This window comes from Lithobates pipiens, unplaced genomic scaffold (assembly GCF_037356315.1).
Source record: "Lithobates pipiens isolate NorthernLeopardFrog02 unplaced genomic scaffold, aLitPip1_a1.2 Scaffold_28, whole genome shotgun sequence".
NCBI lineage: Eukaryota > Metazoa > Chordata > Amphibia > Anura > Ranidae > Lithobates > Lithobates pipiens.
In genome coordinates this window covers 122,995,290-123,018,265 of record NW_027507789.1, presented here as the reverse complement: position 1 = coordinate 123,018,265, position 22,976 = coordinate 122,995,290, and positions in this window count along the sequence as shown.

Genomic DNA, 22,976 nt, shown 5'->3' with positions numbered 1-22,976 from the left:
GTCGTGTGTCCAAGTATATCTGGCGTAGAAGGAACACTGCATTTCATAAAAAGAACATTATACCAATAGTAAAATATGGTGGTGGTAGTGTGATGGTCTGGGGCTGTTTTGCTGCTTCAGGACCTGGAAGACTTTCCGTGATAAAAGGAACTATGAATTCTGCTGTCTACCAAGAGATCCTGAAGGAGAATGTCCGACCATCTGTTCGTGTACTCAAGCTGAAACGAACTTGGGTTCTGCAGCAGGACAATGATCCTAAACACACCAGCAAGTCCACCACCGAATGGCTGAAGAAAAACAAAATGAAGACTTTGGAGTGGCCTAGCCAAAGTCCTGACCTGAATCCTATTGAGATGTTGTGGTATGACCTTAAAAAGGCCGTTCATGCTCGAAAACCCTCTAATATAACTGAATTAGGACAATTCTGCAAAGATGAGTGGGCCAAAATTCCTCCAGGACGCTGTAAAAGCCTCATTGCACGTTATCGCAAACGCTTGGTTGCAGTTGTTGCTGCTAAGGATGGCCCAACCAGTTATTAGGTTTAGGGGGCAATCACTTTTTCACACAGGGCCATGATGGTTTGGATTTTTTTTCACCTTTAATAATAAACACCTTAATTTACAAATTGCATTTTGTGTTTACTTGTGTTGTCCTTGACTATTGTTTAAATTGGTTTGATGTTCCGAAACACTTAAGTGTGACAAACATGCAAAGGAACAGGAAATGAGGAAGGGGGCAAACACTTTTTCACACCACTGTAAATGCCTAAGCACATAAATATTAAAATCCAAAAACTGTGCAAAACTGCAATATAGCGTGCCAAGTGAATATATAAATAAAGTGACAATCCAAGGTATATAGCAAATACCAACAATCTTATATGCACTCACATAAGCACAATACCATGTGGCATGCCAGGTGGATATGTGAAAAAGAAAACAAATCTAAATAAATCCAATAAACATATAAAAAAACATAAAATGAGTATTCCATGCAGTGTATTAGGTTGTGCAAATGATGCTAGCAGCAATACAAGACGTGACCATTGCAGGTGAAAAAAATTAGTAAAAATAAAAACGGATAAAGTGCTAGTAGTCAATGTAAACTGTTCAAAAATGTAAACGTGCAGTATTCTAAAGGTAAAATTTCTTTGCTTCAGACTCCAGTGACACGTGCAAACATATACGTGCAATGACTTTTTCTTTCTGTCATCCAATGAATGAACGGATGTGCCCTTACCTCACGGCTGTGAGGTTACAGCCTTATTGAAATAATGATGTATAGCTTGCTCCAATTCCTATGCCCTTAGGGTAGGTGTGCCTCACAAAATAAGGAGATGGTAATCCATAGTGTAGTAGTTTAGAAGAAACCAGTTTATTAAGTTAAAATAACAGGGTACTCACATTGAGGAGTAAACATGTAAAGCGGTATATAGAGCAACGAACAGTGCGTTCCAGCGTCCTTCCTAGTGTCTCTCTCACTTCCTTCCTTGCGCATTCGTCACCGTCACGTGACTTCTTCAGGGAATGAGTAGAGAGAAAAGGATTGCCTTTTTATGCTAAAAATTAGTCATTACGGCGGCCATTTTCTTGAAGTCCGAGAACCGGAAGTCTCGTGGCGGCCATTTTTTGTGAGTTATGTCGCCGGAAGTAGACCGGCAGGCATTGATTTGGAGGTTTTAATAGCATAGATTTACTACGCCCAGGTTAGAGGAGCAGTGACACCAGGAGTCCACTCAAGCACCATAAATCTAATTACATATACAGCTTAACTCACAAGTGTAAATGGTCAAAAAGACATTATATATGTTGAAGAGAGGGACTATCAGGAAAAAATCAAGTTAAAAAATCTACTGATATAAAAGTAAATAAAACATACAAAAATGTATATAAAATCTATGGAGAAAATGGGAAGAAAATATATATGTTTACGTTAATGCGCACATATGTATATAAATAGTAAAAAATTGTCTGAATCAGCCCCTGCTTGTTAGAAAATATTTTTGGGATTAAAAACTTTAATAGTAAAAAGAGAGAAAGGTGAAGATAAAGGAGCTATTAAAAAGCAAAGTTAAAACCAATTTCTAGGTAAAGTGAAAGGAGTCTAATAAATGGTGGGTATATTTAAATTAAAAATCACTGATGAAACAATTCAGATCAAAATCTATGTTTAAACCTTGAGGTGCAAAAGTGTCTAAGATAAAAATCCACTTCGATTCCAATTGGCTCAATGTTCTAACTTTGTGGCCCCCGCGCCAATGTTTAACGTAAGGTTCTATGCCCCAAAATTTCAGCTGGGATGGATCTTTATTATGGACAGAGGCAAAGTGTCTCGATACACTATGCTTGTCAAAGCCTTTTGTAATGTTCTGCACGTGTTCCTTCAGGCGTACTCTCAGGGGTCTTTTTGTACGGCCCACGTATTGGAGGCCGCAGTCACATTCCAACACGTAGACCGCTCCCTCAGTATTGCAACTTATAAAATCCTTTATCTCATACGTGTTCCCAGTGGTTGTAGATGTAAAATCCTTCCTTTTCTTATTCTGGCATCCAGTTTTTAAACAAGCATAGCATCGTCTGCAAGGGAAAAAACCTTTTCCAGAGAAGAATGAAAAGTTGTTTTTAGGGGGGTCTGGGACTACTTGTTCTAATGCCTTTCTGCATTTAAACATAGAAAGGTATTAGAACAAGTAGTCCACTTGGGTCTCAAAAGAGAGATTTTAACCAAGAAAGAGGCGAAATATCTCATACCGGAATCGTGCCGTACTCCCATTATCTATTCAGTCCCAAAAATACACAAAGACCAGAGTAATCTCCCACCAAGACCAATAGTAAATGGGATAGATTCATTAACATCACGCATGGGACAATATATTGATTTTTACCTACAACTTGCAGTCCAGAACACACAAGCATATTTAAGGGACACTAAACAAATTCTACAATTATTAGATAATCTTCCTGTTAACGAAGAGCCGTGGCTATTGGCCACAGCAGATGTATCTTCTTTATATACAGTAATTTTACATCATCAGGGATGTGAAGCAGCCAAATGGGGCTTGAGGAAATACACAACCTTACCATGTAGTCAGAGGAAATACATTATCAAATGCCTGGACTTTGCCCTGAAAAATAGCTACTTCTGGTACAACCGAAACTATTTTTTTCAAAAAACTGGAGTAGCCATGGGAGCTAAATTTGCCCCAAGCGTGGCGGGCCTATTTATGGCACAATGGGAAGAAGAAGAGGTATTTAAAAACATCCCAGAAGGTCTACAACTATACAAGAGGTATATTGATGATATAATAATAATATGGAAGGGTAAGAAAGAACAACTTATTAACTTCCTAGAAGGCCTAAATTTTAACAACAGAAATATCCAGTTAACATGGGAGATCAGTGATAAGTGCATTACATTTCTGGATTTAGAAATTATGCAGAATGACAACATAATCTCTTCCCAAACACACTTTAAAGAGGTAGATAGGAACAGCTACCTTCCAATAGGAAGTTGCCATCACAACAATTGGCTGTTCAATATACCAAAAGGGCAAATAATGCGAATAAGGCGAAACTGCACTGACAATCAAGTATTCAAAGTACAAGCAGAGACCCTAAGAGATAAATTCCTGGAAAAAGGCTACGATAATGAATTCATTAATAAAAAAATCATGGAAGTCGCGGATATTGATCGAAAAATACTATTAGAGGACAAACCAAAACACACACCTAAAGACGATCTAGTACCGATCATCCTTGACTACAATTCCCAATTCAAGGATGTAGAAAAAATAATTAGACGGAATTGGAACATCTTATTAGCAGATAGACAACTACAGCAAATACTTCCTCCAAAACCCAAATTCATATATAGACGGGCTCCAACGATTCGGGATAAGGTAGTAAAAAACATCCCAGACCCCCCTAAAAACAACTTTTCATTCTTCTCTGGAAAAGGTTTTTTCCCTTGCAGACGATGCTATGCTTGTTTAAAAACTGGATGCCAGAATAAGAAAAGGAAGGATTTTACATCTACAACCACTGGGAACACGTATGAGATAAAGGATTTTATAAGTTGCAATACTGAGGGAGCGGTCTACGTGTTGGAATGTGACTGCGGCCTCCAATACGTGGGCCGTACAAAAAGACCCCTGAGAGTACGCCTGAAGGAACACGTGCAGAACATTACAAAAGGCTTTGACAAGCATAGTGTATCGAGACACTTTGCCTCTGTCCATAATAAAGATCCATCCCAGCTGAAATTTTGGGGCATAGAACCTTACGTTAAACATTGGCGCGGGGGCCACAAAGTTAGAACATTGAGCCAATTGGAATCGAAGTGGATTTTTATCTTAGACACTTTTGCACCTCAAGGTTTAAACATAGATTTTGATCTGAATTGTTTCATCAGTGATTTTTAATTTAAATATACCCACCATTTATTAGACTCCTTTCACTTTACCTAGAAATTGGTTTTAACTTTGCTTTTTAATAGCTCCTTTATCTTCACCTTTCTCTCTTTTTACTATTAAAGTTTTTAATCCCAAAAATATTTTCTAACAAGCAGGGGCTGATTCAGACAATTTTTTACTATTTATATACATATGTGCGCATTGACATAAACATATATATTTTCTTCCCATTTTCTCCATAGATTTTATATACATTTTTGTATGTTTTATTTACTTTTATATCAGTAGATTTTTTAACTTGATTTTTTCCTGATAGTCCCTCTCTTCAACATATATAATGTCTTTTTGACCATTTACACTTGTGAGTTAAGCTGTATATGTAATTAGATTTATGGTGCTTGAGTGGACTCCTGGTGTCACTGCTCCTCTAACCTGGGCGTAGTAAATCTATGCTATTAAAACCTCCAAATCAATGCCTGCCGGTCTACTTCCGGCGACATAACTCACAAAAAATGGCCGCCACGAGACTTCCGTTCTCGGACTTCAAGAAAATGGCCGCCGTAATGACTAATTTTTAGCATAAAAAGGCAATCCTTTTCTCTCTATTCATTCCCTGAAGAAGTCACGTGACGGTGACGAATGCGCAAGGAAGGAAGTGAGAGAGACACTAGGAAGGACGCTGGAACGCACTGTTCGTTGCTCTATATACCGCTTTACATGTTTACTCCTCAATGTGAGTACCCTGTTATTTTAACTTAATAAACTGGTTTCTTCTAAACTACTACACTATGGATTACCATCTCCTTATTTTGTGAGGCACACTTACCCTAAGGGCATAGGAATTGGAGCAAGCTATACATCATTATTTCAATAAGGCTGTAACCTCACAGCCGTGAGGTAAGGGCACATCCGTTCATTCATTGGATGACAGAAAGAAAAAGTCACTGCACGTATATGTTTGCACGTGTCACTGGAGTCTGAAGCAAAGAACTTTTACCTTTAGAATACTGCACGTTTAAATTTTTGAACAGTTTACATTGACTACTAGCACTTTATCCGTTTTTATTTTTACTAATTTTTTTCACCTGCAATGGTCACGTCCTGTATTGCTGCTAGCATCATTTGCACAACCTAATACACTGCATGGAATACTCATTTTATGTTTTTTTATATGTTTATTGGATTTATTGAGATTTGTTTTCTTTTTCACATATCCACCTGGCATGCCACATGGTATTGTGCTTATGTGAGTGCATATAAGATTGTTGGTATTTGGTATATTCCTTGGATTGTCACTTTATTTATATATTCACTTGGCACGCTATATTGCAGTTTTTGGATTTTAATATTTATGTGCTTAGGCATTTACTTATGATTGTTTTTATCATTTTTTTTATTTAGCCTATCACGCACTATATTAGTCTAAAGGCACTGTTTACATTTAGTCACTATCCATATCTCTATTTTCTTTCTAGTATCCTTTCATCTGTAACCCCCTTGCCTTTCCCCCTCCATCCCTTATTTCTTCTTCACCCCTCTCTCTACTCCTTCCCCTCCCCCCCTTTTCTTCCCCCCCCCCCCCCCCACTCTTTTGAATATTGCGCAACACTAAAATCTTTAATTTATATTTAAAAATCAATGTAAGTGAATGAGAGCCGTCTTAATGCACGCTACTGAAGTCGCTCCGACTTCAGAAAAGGTTCCTCTACTACTTGTATCCGACTTGTAGGCCACTGGTACCCATTGATTTCAATGGAGGTCGCCTCCAAGTCGGATCTCCGTCTATACGGAGGCGACTCTGACAGAATTATCAGCTCTCAAGAGGAAACTTTGGCGTGGGTTCCCCCTCCGAGAGCATACCAGGCCCTTAGGCATACCAGACCCTTATCGGAGCATGCTACCCGGCCGACCAGGAAAAGGGGTGGGGACGAGCGAGCGCCCCCCCCCTCCTGAGCCGTACCAGGCCGCGTGCCCTCAACATGTGGGGTGCCTTGGGGAAGCACCTTGTCCCAAAGCACCTCAAAGCACCTTGTCCCCATGTTGATGAGGACAAGGGCCTCTTCCCGACAACCCTGGCCGTTGGTTGTCGGGGTCTGCAGGCGGGGGGCTTATCGGAATCCGGGAGCCCCCTTTAATAAGGGGGCCCCCGGATACCGGCCCCCCACCCTATGTGAATGGGTATGGCGTACAATGTACCCCTACCCATTCACCTGTGAAAAAAAATGTTAAAAAAAAACACAACACACAAGGGTTAAAATAGTTTATTGCACAGCTCCGGGGATCTTCCGTCTTCGGGGGTCTTCTCGCGGAACTCCTCCGCTATCTTCTGCTAGCTCTTTTACTAGCGGAGGAGCCCGGCTTTCTTCTTCGTCGCCGCCCTCTTCTCCCAACTTCGGGGGTCTTGTCCCCCTCTTCGGTTCTTCTTGCCGGGCCACCGCTTCTTCTTCCAGCTCTTTTACTAGCGGTGGCCCGGTCTTCTGTTGCCGCCGTCGCCGCCGCCTTCCGTTCTTCTTCTTCTGGAGATGTTGACTCAACACTCTCTCCGGCCGCAATGCCAGGGACGCGGTGCGCAGCGACTTATATAGGGACAAGGGGCGGGGTCACCGGTTGATGTCACACCCTTACGATGTCACAGTCCCAGCATCCTCCGGGACTTACGATGTCACAGTCCCAGCATCCTCCAGGACTGTGACATCGTAAGGGGCGGGGTCACCATGTGACATCAACCGGTGTTGAGGGCACGCGGCCTGGTACGGCTCAGGAGGGGGGGCGCTCGCTTGTCCCCACCCCCTTTCCTGGCCGGCCGGGTAGCGTGCTCGGATAAGGGTCTGGTATGGATCTGGGGGGGGGCCCACGCCGTTTTTTCGGCGTAGGGGTTCCCCTTAGAATCCATATTAGACATAAGGGCCAGGTATGCTCTCGGATGGGGAACCCACGCCAAATTTTTGACTTGTCCTGCAATTGTACACACTATGGGGGTCATTTACTATAGCGCAGCTAATAGGTGCTACTTAGGGCCGTTTCTCATTGTTTACTGAAAGGGAGGAGCGAGAGGAGTGTGGGAATCCCATCCCAATAACGGGGGAGGCCGTCCCGCCCCGGGGCAGGAACACTTAACAGGTGACTCGATGCTAACTTGAGCCCTGGGACAAAAAAGCACACTGGTAGCCATTGGCCATGCCCACCACCACACAGAACGCCCGCCCCTGCTATCGATTGGTCGTGGATCCACAAGCACGCGACTCCATAATTGGCTGCTCTGATGGGCTGTTTATTGCTGAGCTAGGATTCCATCAAACAAGAATGCCTCTTGAGAAGCTGACACTAACAGCTAACACAGTGAGTGAAGTTCTTGCACATGTCACACTGGCCCCCCCACCACCACCTGTCACACTGGCCCCCCACCACCACCTGTCACACTGGCCCCCCACCACCACCTGTCACACTGGCCCCCCCACCAACACCTGTCACACTGGCCCCCCCACCAACACCTGTCACACTGCCCCCCCACCACCACCTGTCACACTGGCCCCCAACACCACCTGTCACACTGGCCCCCCACCACCACCTGTCACACTGGCCCCCCACCACCACCTGTCACATGAACCTCCCCACCACCACCTGTCACACTGGCCCCCCCACCACCACCTGTCACACTGGCCCCCCACCACCACCTGTCACACTGGCCCCACCACCACCTGTCACACTGGCCCCCCACCACCACTTGTCACTCTGGCCCCCCACCACCACCTGTCACATGAACCCCCCACCACCACCGTCACACTGGCCCCCCACCCCCACCTGTCACACTGGCCCCCCACCACCACCTATCACACTGGCCCCAACACCACCGTCACACTGGCCCCCCACCACCACCTGTCACACTGGCCCTCCACCACCACCTGTCACATGAACCCCCCACCACCACCTGTCACATGGCCCCCCACCACCACCTGTCACACTGGCCCGCCACCACCATCTGTCACACTGGCCGCCCGCCACCACCTGTGACACTGGCACCCCACCACCACCTGTCACATGAACCCCCACCACCACCCGTCACACTGGCCCCCCCACCACCACCAGTCATACTGGCCCCCCACCACCACCTGTCACACTGGCCCACCACCACCACCTGTCACATGAACCCCCACCACCACCTGTCACACTGGCCCCCCACCACCACCTGTCACACTGGCCCCACCACCACCGTCACACTGGCCCCCCACCACCACCTGTCACACTGGCTCCCCACCCCCACCTGTCACACTGGCCCCCCACCACCACCTGTCACACTGGCCCCACCACCACCGTCACACTGGCCCCCCACCACCACCTGTCACACTGGCTCCCCACCCCCACCTGTCACACTGGCCCCCCACCACCACCTGTCGCACTGGCCCCCCACCACCACCTGTCACACTGGCCCTCCACCACCACCTGTCACATGAACCCCCCACCACCACCTGTCACACTGGCCCCCCACCACCATCTGTCACACTGGCCCTCCACCACCACCTGTCACATGAACCCCCCCACCACCACCTGTCACATGGCCCCCCAACACCACCTGTCACACTGGCCCCACCACCACAACCTGTCACACTGGCCCCCCACCACCACCTGTCACACTTGCCCCCCACCACCACCTGTCACATGAACCTCCCCACCACCACCTGTCACACGGGCCCCCCCACCACCACCTGTCACACTGGCCCCCCACCACCACCTGTCACACTGGCCCCACCACCACCTGTCACACTGGCCCCCCACCACCACTTGTCACTCTGGCCCCCCACCACTACCTGTCACACTGCCCCCCCACCACCACCTGTCACACTGGCCCCACCACCACCACCTGTAACACTGGTCCCCCACCACCACCTGTCACATGAACCCCCCACCACCACCTGTCACACTGGCCCCCCCACCACCACCAGTCACACTGGCCCCCCAACCACCACCTGTCACACTGGCCCCCCACCACCACCTGTCACATGAACCCCCCACCACCACCTGTCACACTGGCCCCCCACCACCACCTGTCACACTGGCCCCCCACCACCGTCACACTGGCCCCCCACCACCACCTGTCACACTGGCCCCCCACCCCCACCTGTCACACTGGCCCCCCACCACCACCTGTCACACTGGCTCCCTACCACCACCTGTCACACTGGCCCTCCACCACCACCTGTCACATGAACCCCCCCACCACCACCTGTCACATGCCCCCCCCACCACCACCTGTCACACTGGCCCGCCACCACCATCTGTCACACTGGCCGCTCGCCACCACCTGTGACACTGGCACCCCACCACCACCTGTCACATGAACCCCCCACCACCACCTGCCACATGCCCCCCCAGCACCACCTGTCACACTGGCCCCCCACCACTACCTGTCACACTGGACCCAACCACCACCACCTGTCACACTGGTCCCCCACCACCACCTGTCACATGAACCCCCCACCACCACCTGTCACACTGGCCCCCCCACCACCACCAGTCATACTGGCCCCCCACCACCACCTGTCACACTGGCCCACCACCACCACCTGTCACATGAACCCCCACCACCACCTGTCACACTGGCCCACCACCACCACCGTCACACTGGCCCCCCACCACCACCTGTCACACTGGCTCCCCACCCCCACCTGTCAAACTGGCCCCCCACCACCACCTGTCACACTGGCCCCACCACCACCGTCACACTGGCCCCCCACCACCACCTGTCACACTGGCTCCCCACCCCCACCTGTCACACTGGCCCCCCACCACCACCTGTCACACTGGCCCCCCACCACCACCTGTCACACTGGCCCTCCACCACCACCTGTCACATGAACCCCCCACCACCACATGTCACACTGGCCCCCCACCACCATCTGTCACACTGGCCCTCCACCACCACCTGTCACATGAACCCCCCCACCACCACATGTCACATGGCCCCCAACCACCACCTGTCACACTGGCCCCCCAACACCACCTGTCACACTGGCCCCACCACCACCACCTGTCACACTGGCCCCCCACCACCACCTGTCACACTTGCCCCCCACCACCACCTGTCACATGAACCTCCCCACCACCACCTGTCACACGGACCCCCCCACCACCACCTGTCACACTGGCCCCCCCACCACCACCTGTCACACCGGCCCCCCACCCCCACCTGTCACACTGGCCCCCCACCACCACTTGTCACTCTGGCCCCCCACCACTACCTGTCACACTGCCCCCCCACCACCACCTGTCACACTGGCCCCACCACCACCACCTGTCACACTGGCCCCCCACCACCACCTTTCACATGAACCACCCACCACCACCTGTCACACTGGCCCCCCACCACCACCTGTCACACTGGCCCCACCACCACCGTCACACTGGCCCCCCACCACCACCTGTCACCCTGGCCCCCCACCCCCACCTGTCACACTGGCCCCCCACCACCACCTGTCACACTGGCTCCCTACCACCACCTTTCACACTGGCCCTCCACCACCACCTGTCACATGAACCCCCCCACCACCACCTGTCACATGGCCCCCCCACCACCACCTGTCACACTGGCCCGCCACCACCATCTGTCACACTGGCCGCCCGCCACCACCTGTCACACTGGCACCCCACCACCACCTGTCACATGAACCCCCCACCGCCACCTGCCACATGCCCCCCCAGCACCACCTGTCACACTGGCCCCCCACCACTACCTGTCACACTGGCCCCCACCACTACCTGTCACATGGGCCCCCCCACCACCACCTGTCACACTGGACCCAACCACCACCTGAAACATGGCCCCCCCACCAACACCTGTCACATGAACCGCCCACCACCACCTATCACACTGGCCCCCCACCACCACCTGTGCTTTGGGGGAAGGTCGATTGGTCGTGGATCCACAAGCACGCAACTCCATAATTGGCTGCTCTGATGGGCTGTTTATTGCTGAGCTAGGATTCCATGAAACATGAATGCCTCTTGAAAAGCTGACACTAACAGCCAACACAGTGAGTGAAGTTCTTGCACATGTCACACTGGCTCCCCACCCCCACCTGTCACACTGGCCCCCCACCACCACCTGTCACACTGGCCCCCCCACCAACACCTGTCACACTGGCCCCCCCCACCAACACCTGTCACACTGCCCCCCCACCACCACCTGTCACACTGGCCCCCAACACCACCTGTCACACTGGCCCCCCACCACCACCCGTCACACTGGCCCCCCACCACCACCTGTCACATGAACCTCCCCACCACCACCTGTCACATGAACCCCCCACCACCACCTGCCACATGCCCCCCCAGCACCACCTGTCACACTGGCCCCCCCCCACTACCTGTCACACTGGCCCCCCACCACTACCTGTCACATGGGCTCCCCCACCACCACCTGTCACACTGGACCCAACCACCACCTGTCAAATGGCCCCCCCACCAACACCTGTCACATGAACCCCCCACCACCACCTATCACACTGGCCCCCCACCACCACCTGTGCTTTGGGGGAAGGTCGATTGGTCGTGGATCCACAAGCACGCAACTCCATAATTGGCTGCTCTGATGGGCTGTTTATTGCTGAGCTAGGATTCCATGAAACATGAATGCCTCTTGAAAAGCTGACACTAACAGCCAACACAGTGAGTGAAGTTCTTGCACATGTCACACTGGCTCCCCACCACCACCTGTCACACTGGCCCCCCACCACCACCTGTCACATGAACCTCCCCACCACCACCTGTCACATGAACCCCCCACCACCACCTGCCACATGCCCCCCCAGCACCACCTGTCACACTGGCCCCCCCCCACTACCTGTCACACTGGCCCCCCACCACTACCTGTCACATGGGCTCCCCCACCACCACCTGTCACACTGGACCCAACCACCACCTGTCAAATGGCCCCCCCACCAACACCTGTCACATGAACCCCCCACCACCACCTATCACACTGGCCCCCCACCACCACCTGTGCTTTGGGGGAAGGTCGATTGGTCGTGGATCCACAAGCACGCAACTCCATAATTGGCTGCTCTGATGGGCTGTTTATTGCTGAGCTAAGATTCCATGAAACATGAATGCCTCTTGAAAAGCTGACACTAACAGCCAACACAGTGAGTGAAGTTCTTGCACATGTCACACTGGCTCCCCACCACCACCTGTCACACTGGCCCTCCACCACCACCTGTCACATGAACCCCCCCACCACCACCTGTCACATGGCCCCCCCACCACCACCTGTCACACTGGCCCGCCACACCATCTGTCACACTGGCCGCCCGCCACCACCTGTCACACTGGCACCCCACCTCCACCTGTCACATGAACCCGCCACCACCACCTGCCACATGCCCCCCAAGCACCACCTGTCACACTGGCCCCCCCCACCACCACCTGTCCAACTGGCTCCCCACCACTACCTGTCACATGGCCCCCCACCACCACCTGTCACACTGGACCCAACCACCACCTGTCACATGGTCCCCCACCACCACCTGTCACACTGGCCGCCTGCCACCACCTGTCACACTGGCACCCCACCACCACCTGTCACATGAACCCGCCACCACCACCTGCCACATGCCCCCCAAGCACCACCTGTCCCACTGGCCCCCCCCACCACCACCTGTCCAACTGGCTCCCCACCACTACCTGTCACATGGCCCCCCACCACCACCTGTCACACTGGACCCAACCACCACCTGTCACATGGCCCCCCACCACCACCTGTCACACTGGCCGCATGCCACCACCTGTCACACTGGCACCCCACCACCACCTGTCACATGAACCCGCCACCACCACCTGCCACATGCCCCCCAAGCACCACCTGTCCCACTGGCACCCCACCACCACCTGTCCAACTGGCTCCCCACCACTACCTGTCACATGGCCCCCCACCACCACCTGTCACATGAACCTCCCCACCACCACCTGTCACACTGGCCCCCCCACCACCACCTGTCACACTTGCCCCCCACCACCACCTGTCACACTGGCCCCACCACCACCTGTCACACTGGCCCCCCACCACCACTTGTCACTCTGGCCCCCCACCACCACCTGTCACACTGCCCCCCCACCACCACCAGTCACACTGGCCCCACCACCACCACCTGTCACACTGGTCCCCCACCACCACCTGTCACATGAACCCCCCACCACCACCTGTCACACTGGCCCCCCACCACCACCAGTCGCACTGCCCCCCCACCACCACCTGTCACACTGGCCCCCCACCACCACCTGTCACATGAACCCCCCACCACCACCACCTGTCACACTTGCCCCCCACCACCACCTGTCAGGCCGCGTACACACGCGCGGACTGTTGGCCCAACCTTGTCCGCTGAACAGTGTTTGGGCGGACAGTCCGCTCGTGTGTGGGCTTTCAGCGGACAGTTTCAGCGGACAGTTGGACGGACAAGGTTTTACGGAAATTCCGAAAAACTGTCCGCTGAAACCTTGTTTCAACGAACAGTCCGCCCGTGTGTAGGCTTGTTCGTCAAACAAAGTTCCGCGCATGCTCAGAAAGGATTTTCAAGTCGAAAGTTATAATGCAGTGTATAGGACGTCGTATTTTGCGTCCCGTCGTACGTGCCGTTCACGTCATCGTGCACGGTTTCAGCAAACTGTTCGTTCGTCGTGTGTGGCCATGTCCGTCCATGCTAAGTTTGAGCGGACTGTTCGCTCAAACTGTTGGACGGACAAAGTTGGGCCAACAGTCCGCGCGTGTGTACGCGGCCTCACACTGGCCCCACCACCACCGTCACACTGGCCCCCCACCACCACCTGTCACACTGGCCCCCCACCCCCACCTGTCACACTGGCCCCCCACCACCACCTGTCACACTGGCTCCCCACCACCACCTGTCACACTGGCCCTCCACCACCACCTGTCATATGAACCCCCCACCACCACCTGTCACATGGCCCCCCACCACCACCTGTCACACTGGCCCGCCACCACCATCTGTCACACTGGCCGCCCGCCACCACCTGTCACACTGGCACCCCATCACCACCTGCCACATGAACCCCCCACCACCACCTGCCACATGCCCCCCCAGGACCACCTGTCACACTGGCCCCCAACCACCACTTGTCACACTGGCCCCCCACCACTACCTGTCACATGGCCCCCCCACCACCACCTGTAACACTGGACCCAACCACCACCTGTCACATGGCCCCCCCACCAACACCTGTCACATGAACCCCCCCACCACCACCTATCACACTGGTCCCCCACCACCACCTGTGCTTTGGGGGAAGCACCAAACCCCCCATGTTGAGGGCACGCGGCCTGGTACGGCTCAGGAGGGGGGGCGCTTGCTTGTCCCCACCCCCTTTCCTGACCAGCCGGGCTGCGTGCTCAGATAGGGGTCTGGTATGGATTTTGGGGGACCCCCACGCTGTTTTTTTTCGGCGTAGGGGATTCCCCTTAAAATCACTACCGGACCTAAGGGACTGGTATGCCTCCGGAGGGGGAACCCATGCCGTTTTTTATTTAAATTTGGTGTGGAGTTCTCCCTTAGGATTCATACCAAATACACTGCCTGGTATTGGCGGGAATCCAATTCGGATCCCCGCACCAGTGTGAACCCGGCCAGCGATGCTTGTCGCTTATTAGGAAAGGAAAATAAACATTTTTCCTTTCCCGATGCGAGCCGGCTCGGCTCTGGCTCCCGCGACGGGGCTCGCAGGGTGTCAATCTCGCCAATAAAGGCGGTGAGATTGACACAATATCGCGGTCACCTACTGTAGCTGGTCTTGCCTAGGGTGCAAAATAGTCCAGCACCGGCCCTGCCTTCGGGAAGAAGCTCAATACCCATCTCTTCTGAAAACCCAGACGGACACTGGTGGCAAAAGCACCCTGAGACAATTTAGTTTGCATATGTAGCGCTATACAAGTTATTCATTCATTCATTCACAGCAGCGGCTGTTTCAGGTCAGTTTGCAGGCGCTATTTTTAGCGCAATAGCGCCTGCAAAATGACCCAGTGTGAAAGGGATCTTTAAGAATGCTAAAATGTGGAATGTTTTGATATTTTGGTAAATATATATTTTTCTCTGTCACTTTCACTTGTTACTCTATATCTCACAACAATCTTTACTCAAACTCACACAGGTGTCTTTACAGTCCAAAAACAATACCATTGTTGATACAAATTTAAAATGAGTCACAATTTTTTGTGCTTTTTATTATTTCCAAATAATCATAATTTGAGCCCAAAAAATGTGATATGTGTACCAACATCAGAAATCAAAATGTAATTCCCAAAAATGTGAGGGTAATATCACTATTCTACACTCACCCACCAAGAACCACCAAATATCAAAGAATAAATCAAAAACAATAACTCTTTGAGTAATGTTATAATTCCACCACCTGTATGTCCAATGAAATGCAATATTTGTGTGTAGGAGGCTTTCACATGTGGCAGCTCTGTGGCTTAGAGGTTAGAACTTCTACTTAGCATCCCTGAGTGTATGGGTTCATAATCCCAAACATGCCCCTTCATATAGAGAAGTTGTCCCAGGTCCTAAAACTATGTCTAAATGTATTATTTATGTGTAGGAGGGTTCCACCACAGTGTAAATCTTGCCAGATACACTATCTAGCCAAAAGTATTCAAACGCTTGCCTTTACACACACATGCACTTTAATAGCAGCCCAGGCTTAGTCCATAGGGTTACATTTCGATTTGGCCCACCCTTTGTAGCTAGAAAAGCTTATGGGAAGGCTGAGAAGGCTGTCTACAAGGTTTAGTGTGTCTATGGGAATGTTTGACCACTCTTCCAGAAGTGCATTTGTGAGGCCAGGCACTGATGTTGGATGAGAAGGCCTGGCTCGTAGGCTCTGCTCTAATTCAGGCAAAAGGTGTTCTATTGGGTTGAGGTCAGGACTCTGTACAGGCCAGTCAAGTTCCTCCACCCCAAATGCACTCATCTGTGTCTTTATGAACCTTGCTTTGTGCACTGGTGTGCAGTCCTGTTGGAATGGGAAGGGGCCATCCCCAAACTGTTACCACAAAGTTGGGAGCATGAAATTGGCTTGGTATGCTGATGTCTTAAGAGTTACCTTTTCTGGAATTAAGATGCCAAGCCTAACCCCTGTAAAACAACCTCTTTTTAATTATTTTTCAGGAAGTGCAATATCTTTCTTTTATATCTTATAATTTCTATATATATATGTGCACCAGAAAAACTAATCTATTCAGCACACCTGAAAGTAAATGATAAAGGTGATGAAATCTTTATATATAACAGCTGTGTAGAATTGCAGGTAATGAGTTAGGCTGGTAGATAGGCAGTGTTGTATGTGTCAGCCCTGGTTCATATTGGTGCGTTTTGACATGTCAAATTGGCGGCAATTGCACAGTTCTAATTTCTGTACTATTTGATGACTTCAGGGTGTGATTTTCATTGACATCAGTACAGAAACCTGCACAGATGTCTCAGAAATTCCCTCCACAGTCAGGACTGACACGCGGGAATGAATTTGTGTGAGTTCAGCTGAACTCGCATGATTTCCTCCAGCTATCAGTGTGAACCAAGGCTCAAACTGGGCCTTTGTCTTTGTAATTCACCTGCTGCTATCCCAGGGACACCATTTCTTATCTTACCTTCAAATATCATTATATGTAGAAATACAAATTTGCATATCTGCAAATAAACAAAAATAAAAAAATTCTAATTGTGGTTGCGAGCAAAAGATCGTGGTTTCACCTTCTGACCCGGAAATTAGTCATTGTAATCATCCAGAAGTTTCTGTGCTGGTCAGGATCTCCATCTAGATGGACATGGCGAAGTCCCTCTTTAGCAAAGAGGAGGTGCTGCTAATTTTCCGGGTAAGTGTAGGATATGTACTTGTGCTTATTCAATGTGTGGGTGGATGTGGTAGTTAGATTTTGTGTGGGTGGGGTTCATTGATTTGTTTATTTGCATCCCCACACATTTGCTTCTGGCCCATGTGCACACATTACTTCCTGCACAGTGTACACCTGAAGCTACCCCAATTGCTGGTGTTGTTCTGGTCCTATACCACAGGCAGCTGTAGCAGTTACAGTCAGTGTATTGTGCCACCTGCACAGTGTACCCCTGAAGCTACCCCAATTGCTCGTGTTCTTCAGATCCTATATAACAGGCAGGCAGCTGCAGTAATTACAGTCGGTGTACTGTGTCATCTGCACAGTGTGCACCTGAAGCTACCCCAATTGCTTGTGTTCTGCTGATCCTATACTGCAGGCAGTTGCAGTAATTACAGTCGGTGTACTGTCATCTATTCAGTGTGCACCTAAAGCTACCCCAATTGCTGGTGTTCTCATCTCCCTGCAGGCCATTAGTATGTCTGGAAGGCCAACAAGGAGAGGCAGACAGTCACGAGACAATAAAAGAGGGCAATAAGGCTCTGTGTCTAGAGGCAACAGTGCTGGTTGTGGACACGGTGCATCGTCATCAGCACGTGGCCATGGGACATGCTGGTCCTTATTTTCGGCAGCTGGATGTGTTGAGCTGCAACATGCTGAAGACTTGGTAGAGTGGATGACCAAGCCCTCCTCATCCTCCCTCACCCAGGCTCAGGGTATTGGCAAAGTGGGCAGCACAGTGGGCAGCACAGTGGTGTAGTGGTTAGCACTTTCACCTAGCAGCAATAGGGTTGCTGGTTAAAATCCCGACCACGACACCATCTGCCTGGAGTTTGCATGTTCTCCCTGTGCCTGCGTGGGTTTCCTCCGGTTACTCCGGTTTCCTCCCACACTCCAAAGACATGCTGGTAGGTTAATTAGACCCTGTCCAAATAAAAAAATAAAATAAATTGGCCATAATATGTGTATGTGTATCTCAATGTTGTAAGTGTGTCGGGAGTCTATAGGTTAAAAGACCGCATAAATAGCTGCAGATGGACACCAGTGGCAAGAAAAGCGCCCTGAGGCGATTCAGTTCGTATAGGTAGCGCTATACAAAATCATTCATTCATTCAAAGCAGCTGCCAACGCGGCCTCTTCCCTCGTCTCAATGGCATCAATCACTCCTTCCCTAGACCCACCATGTCCTCCTGAGGAGTCCCCTGAACTGTTTGAGCACAGTGTTGGGTACATGCTCCAGGAGGATGCTCAGCGTTTTGAAGGCTCTGATGATGATACCCAGCTAGAGGAAGGCAGTAACGTGAGCCCAGAGAGAGGGGATGCCCAAGAAGGACAGCAATCTGGCAGTCATGTTCCACCAGCTGCAGCATATGCCAGGTTTGCTCCAGTGATGAGGGGGGAGGGGATGATGAGGTCACTGACTCCACGTGGGTGCCTGCTTAAGGGCAGCACACAGACTGAATCACACCGCAGAGCTCCGCCTGTGCAGGGCGCTGCCTCTGAGCTTTATTCCAAAAGTTCTTTGGCGTGGGCCTTTTTTGAGACAAGTGCATCAGATCGCACCGCTGCTATTTGCAACATATATCTCAAGCGTATCTCACGTGGCCAAAACATCAGCTGCCTGGGCACCACATGCTTGACCAGACATATGTTGACCTGCCATGCAGTTTGTTGGCAAGCGTACCTTAAAGACCCACACCAAAGAACAAAGCGGGCCTCTCCTTGCTCATCATCAGCTGGGATCTCCAACCCCACTATACCTTCAGTCCTCTCTGAAACCTGCACTGAGAGGAATGAAGGTGTAGAATTAGGTGTGTCACAGCCAAGTACTTGTGGGCACTCTGCTAGCAGTACACCGACATCCGATTGTACCAGGCAAAGTTCCCTGCCCCAGCTGCTGGACCGTCAAAAGAAGTTCACTCCCAGCCATCCACATGCCCAGCAGTTGAATGCTAGCTTGGCTAAATTGCTAGTACTTCAACTGCTGCCTTTTCAGTTGGTAGGCTCGGCCCCCTTCCGTGAGTTTGTGCAATGTGCAGTTCCTCAGTGGCAGGTTCCCAAACGCCACTTTTTCTCACGGAAGGCGATTCCGGCTCTCTACCGGCATGTGGAAGGCAATGTCCATGCCTTGCTGGACAGGGCGGTCAGCAGTAAGGTGCATATTACCGCTGACTCATGGTCCAGCAGGCATGGACAGGGATGTTACCTATCTTTCACGGCGCACTGGGTGACTCTTCTGGCAGCTGGGAAGGATGCAGGACAAGGTGCAGTAGTGTTGTAGGTTGTTCCGCCACAACGCCTCCAAAATTCTACTACTGGTTGTGACACACCTCTCTCCTCCACCCCCTCTTCTTCTTCTTCCTCCATGGCCGCTTCCTGTGCTTTGTCCTCGGAACCAGCGGTGCTCCGTGGGAGTTCAAGGGGCTATGCAAGTACGCAGGCAAAAAGATGCCATGCCATGCTTGCGCTGGTGTGCTTGGGGGACAGGAGCCACACTGGGGCAGATATTCTGTCAGCTCTGCTGGGGCAGGCTGAGAGGTGGTTGATGCCACGCCAGCTTAAGCCAGGAATGGTGGTTTGCGACAATGGCACCAACCTCCTCTCCACCATCCGACAGGGACAACTGACTCATGTGCCCTGTGTGGCTCACATCCTTAACTTGGTGGTGCAGCGGTTCTTGAGCAGGTACCTGGGATTACAGGATGTCCTGAGGCAGGCCAGAAAAGTCTGTGTGCATTTCCGCCGGTCATATAATGCCAGTGCTCGGCTGGCTGAGCTCCAAAAGGAATTGAACCTGCCCAAGAACCGCCTAATCTGTGACATGCCCACCAGGTGGAACTCCATGTTGGCCATGCTGAAGTGGCTGCACACACAGCAGAGGGCCATCAACGAGTACCTGTGTGACTATGGCACCAGGACAAGGTCAGGGGAGCTCGTCTTTTATTCCCCATGCCAGTGGGCCATGATCAGGGATGCATGCACTGTCCTGTCACCATTTGAGGAGGCCACAAGGATGGTGAGCAGTGACAGTGCATGCATCAGTGATACTGTACCTCTTGTCCACCTGTTGGAGCACACGCTAATGGACAGGGCACTTGAGGCAGATCAGAGGCAGGAAGAGGAGGACTTCCTTGCCTCTCAAGGCCCCCTTTATACAGACAGTGTTCCTGCTGGCCCGCCGATCACACAGGAAGAGGAGGAGGAGGGGGATTGTGTCAGCATGGAGGTGGAGCCTGCCACTCAGCATCAGCAGCAGTCTTTTAGGGATGATTTACAGTCCCAAGAAACCCGTGGACTTGTACGTGGCTGGGAGGAGGTGGCTGCGGATCATGTCATCCTTAGTGACCCAGATGACTCCGGACCGAATGCCTCAGCTAACCTACGCTGCATGGCCTCCCTGATCCTGCAAAGCCTGCGGTAGGATCCTCGTATTCAGCGGATCAAGGAGAGGGATCATTATTGGCTGGCCACTCTCCTTGATCCACGGTACAAGGGTAAGGTTGCGGACCTTATCTTGCTGTCGCAGAGGGAGCAGAGGATGAGAGATCTTTGGGAGGCCTTGCAGAAAGGTCCCAGAGACTGGAAGGTTACAAATTCCTGGTCCTGGACAACGTGTTGCTGAGGCTTCGGTCAGTTATAGAAGGAGTGGTGGAGAAGGTGACCATCTGACCGATGCATTCAGACAATTTTTTAGTCCGCAGCCTCAAGGTATGATCGGTTCCAGCAACCATCGCTAGCGTCTGATTTACATGGTGCAGGAATACCTAGGGGCAAGGTCAGACTTGGACACCTTTCCCACCAAAAATCCTCTGGATTACTGGGTCTTGAGGATGGATCACTGGCCAGAGCTTGCACAGTATGCAGTTGAGCTACTGGTCTGTCCTGCCTCCAGCGTTCTTTTTTGGGAACGCGCATTCAGTGCTGCTGGAGGCTTTGTAACCGATCACAGGGTGCGCCTGTCCACTGACTCAGTTGATCGACTGACCTTCATAAAGATGAATCAGTCTTGGATCACCACCAGCTACCAAGCACCTGAAGCTGATGTAATCGAATAATTTTCTTTGAAATGTCACATCCCTTCAAGAATGCCTATGCTGATGCTGAGTGACTATCCTGTTATCTGACTGATTATCCTCTTCCTCCTCAATGATCCTGTTGATAGCTTGGAAGAACATTTTTGGTTCTGGGCGCCGCCACCAGTGGCAGGGGCCCAATTTTTCAGCCCCTGTTTAATAGGGGCATGTAATTACAATTTTTGATGCAATATTTTCCACGAGGGTTCGTTGCTGCGCTCAACTACAATATTTGTGAGTGGTTGCAGTGTTGTGGCACCAGCACCAATGCCTAAGGCCCAATTTTTAAGCCCCTGTTTAACAGGGGCGTGTAATTACAATTTTTGATGCAATACTTTGCAGCAGGGCTCATTCCTGTGCTCCAACTAAAGTATCTGTGAGGGGTTGCAGTGTCGTGGCAGCAGCACCAGTGGCTAAGGCCCAATTTTTCAGCCCCTGTTTAACTGGGGCGTGTAATTACAATTTTTGATGCAATACTTTGCAGCAGGGCTCATTCCTGCTCTCCAACTCGAGTTTCTGTGAGGTGTCGCAGTGTTGTGGCACTAGTGCCTAAGGCCCAATTTTTCAGCCCCTGTTTAACAGGTGCATGTAATTAGAATTCTTGATATAATATTTCACAGCAGGGCCTGTTCCAGCCCCCACCAAGAGTAACTGTGAGGACTTACAGTGTTGTGGCACCAGCACCACCACAACCACCAAAGGCCCAATTTTTCTACCACTGTTGGTATGTACAGTGGCATGTAATTCCAATTCTTGATATAATAGTTCACAGCAGGGCGTTCCAGCGCCCACCAAGAGTAGCTTTGAGGGCTTACAGTGTTGTGGCAACACCAACACCTTAAGCCCAAATTTCTGCAGAGCACATAGGGCAGGCCCCTACTTTCAAACATCCAACTTACAAACGTCTCCTATTTGCAAACGGAAGTTATACAGGGTTTTAAAATAGATTTTTTGACTGGCGCTACACTTTAACCAGTTGCCGACCGCCGCACGACGATGTACGTCGACAGCATGGCACGGGCAGGCATATTGGCGTACATGTACGTCCCTTGCATCCCGCGGGTCGGGGGCCCGATCGGGCCCCCGCCCGGTGCCTGCGGCGGTCGGTTTTCGTCCGGGAGCGATCATTCATTCATGGCCACCCCCTCGCGATCGCTCCCGACGAATAGGAATCCCCCGTGACATCACTTCCTCTCCTGTAATGTAAACACAGGAGAGGAAGTGATGTATTCTCTCCTCCGTGTCGGTATTTTTCGTTCCGACACGGAGGAGAGCGGATCGGTGAGTTGCACCAACACTCTACACACACAGTAGAACATGCCAGGCACACTCACACCCCCCCGATCACCCCCCCAATTACCCCTGCCCCCCAGTCACAGTGACACCAATGTCATTTTTTTTTTTTTTTTTGCATTGGTGTCATTTGTGACTGTAATAACTGTTAGGGCAGTTAGGGTTAGCCCCCTTTAGTTCTAATGTACCCCCCTAACCCCCCCAATAAAGGTTTAACCCCGTGATCACCCCCCATCGCCAGTGTCACTAAGGCTGGGTTCACATTGCAGCGGTTTATGAGAACGAATGTGATTCGCACCGCACT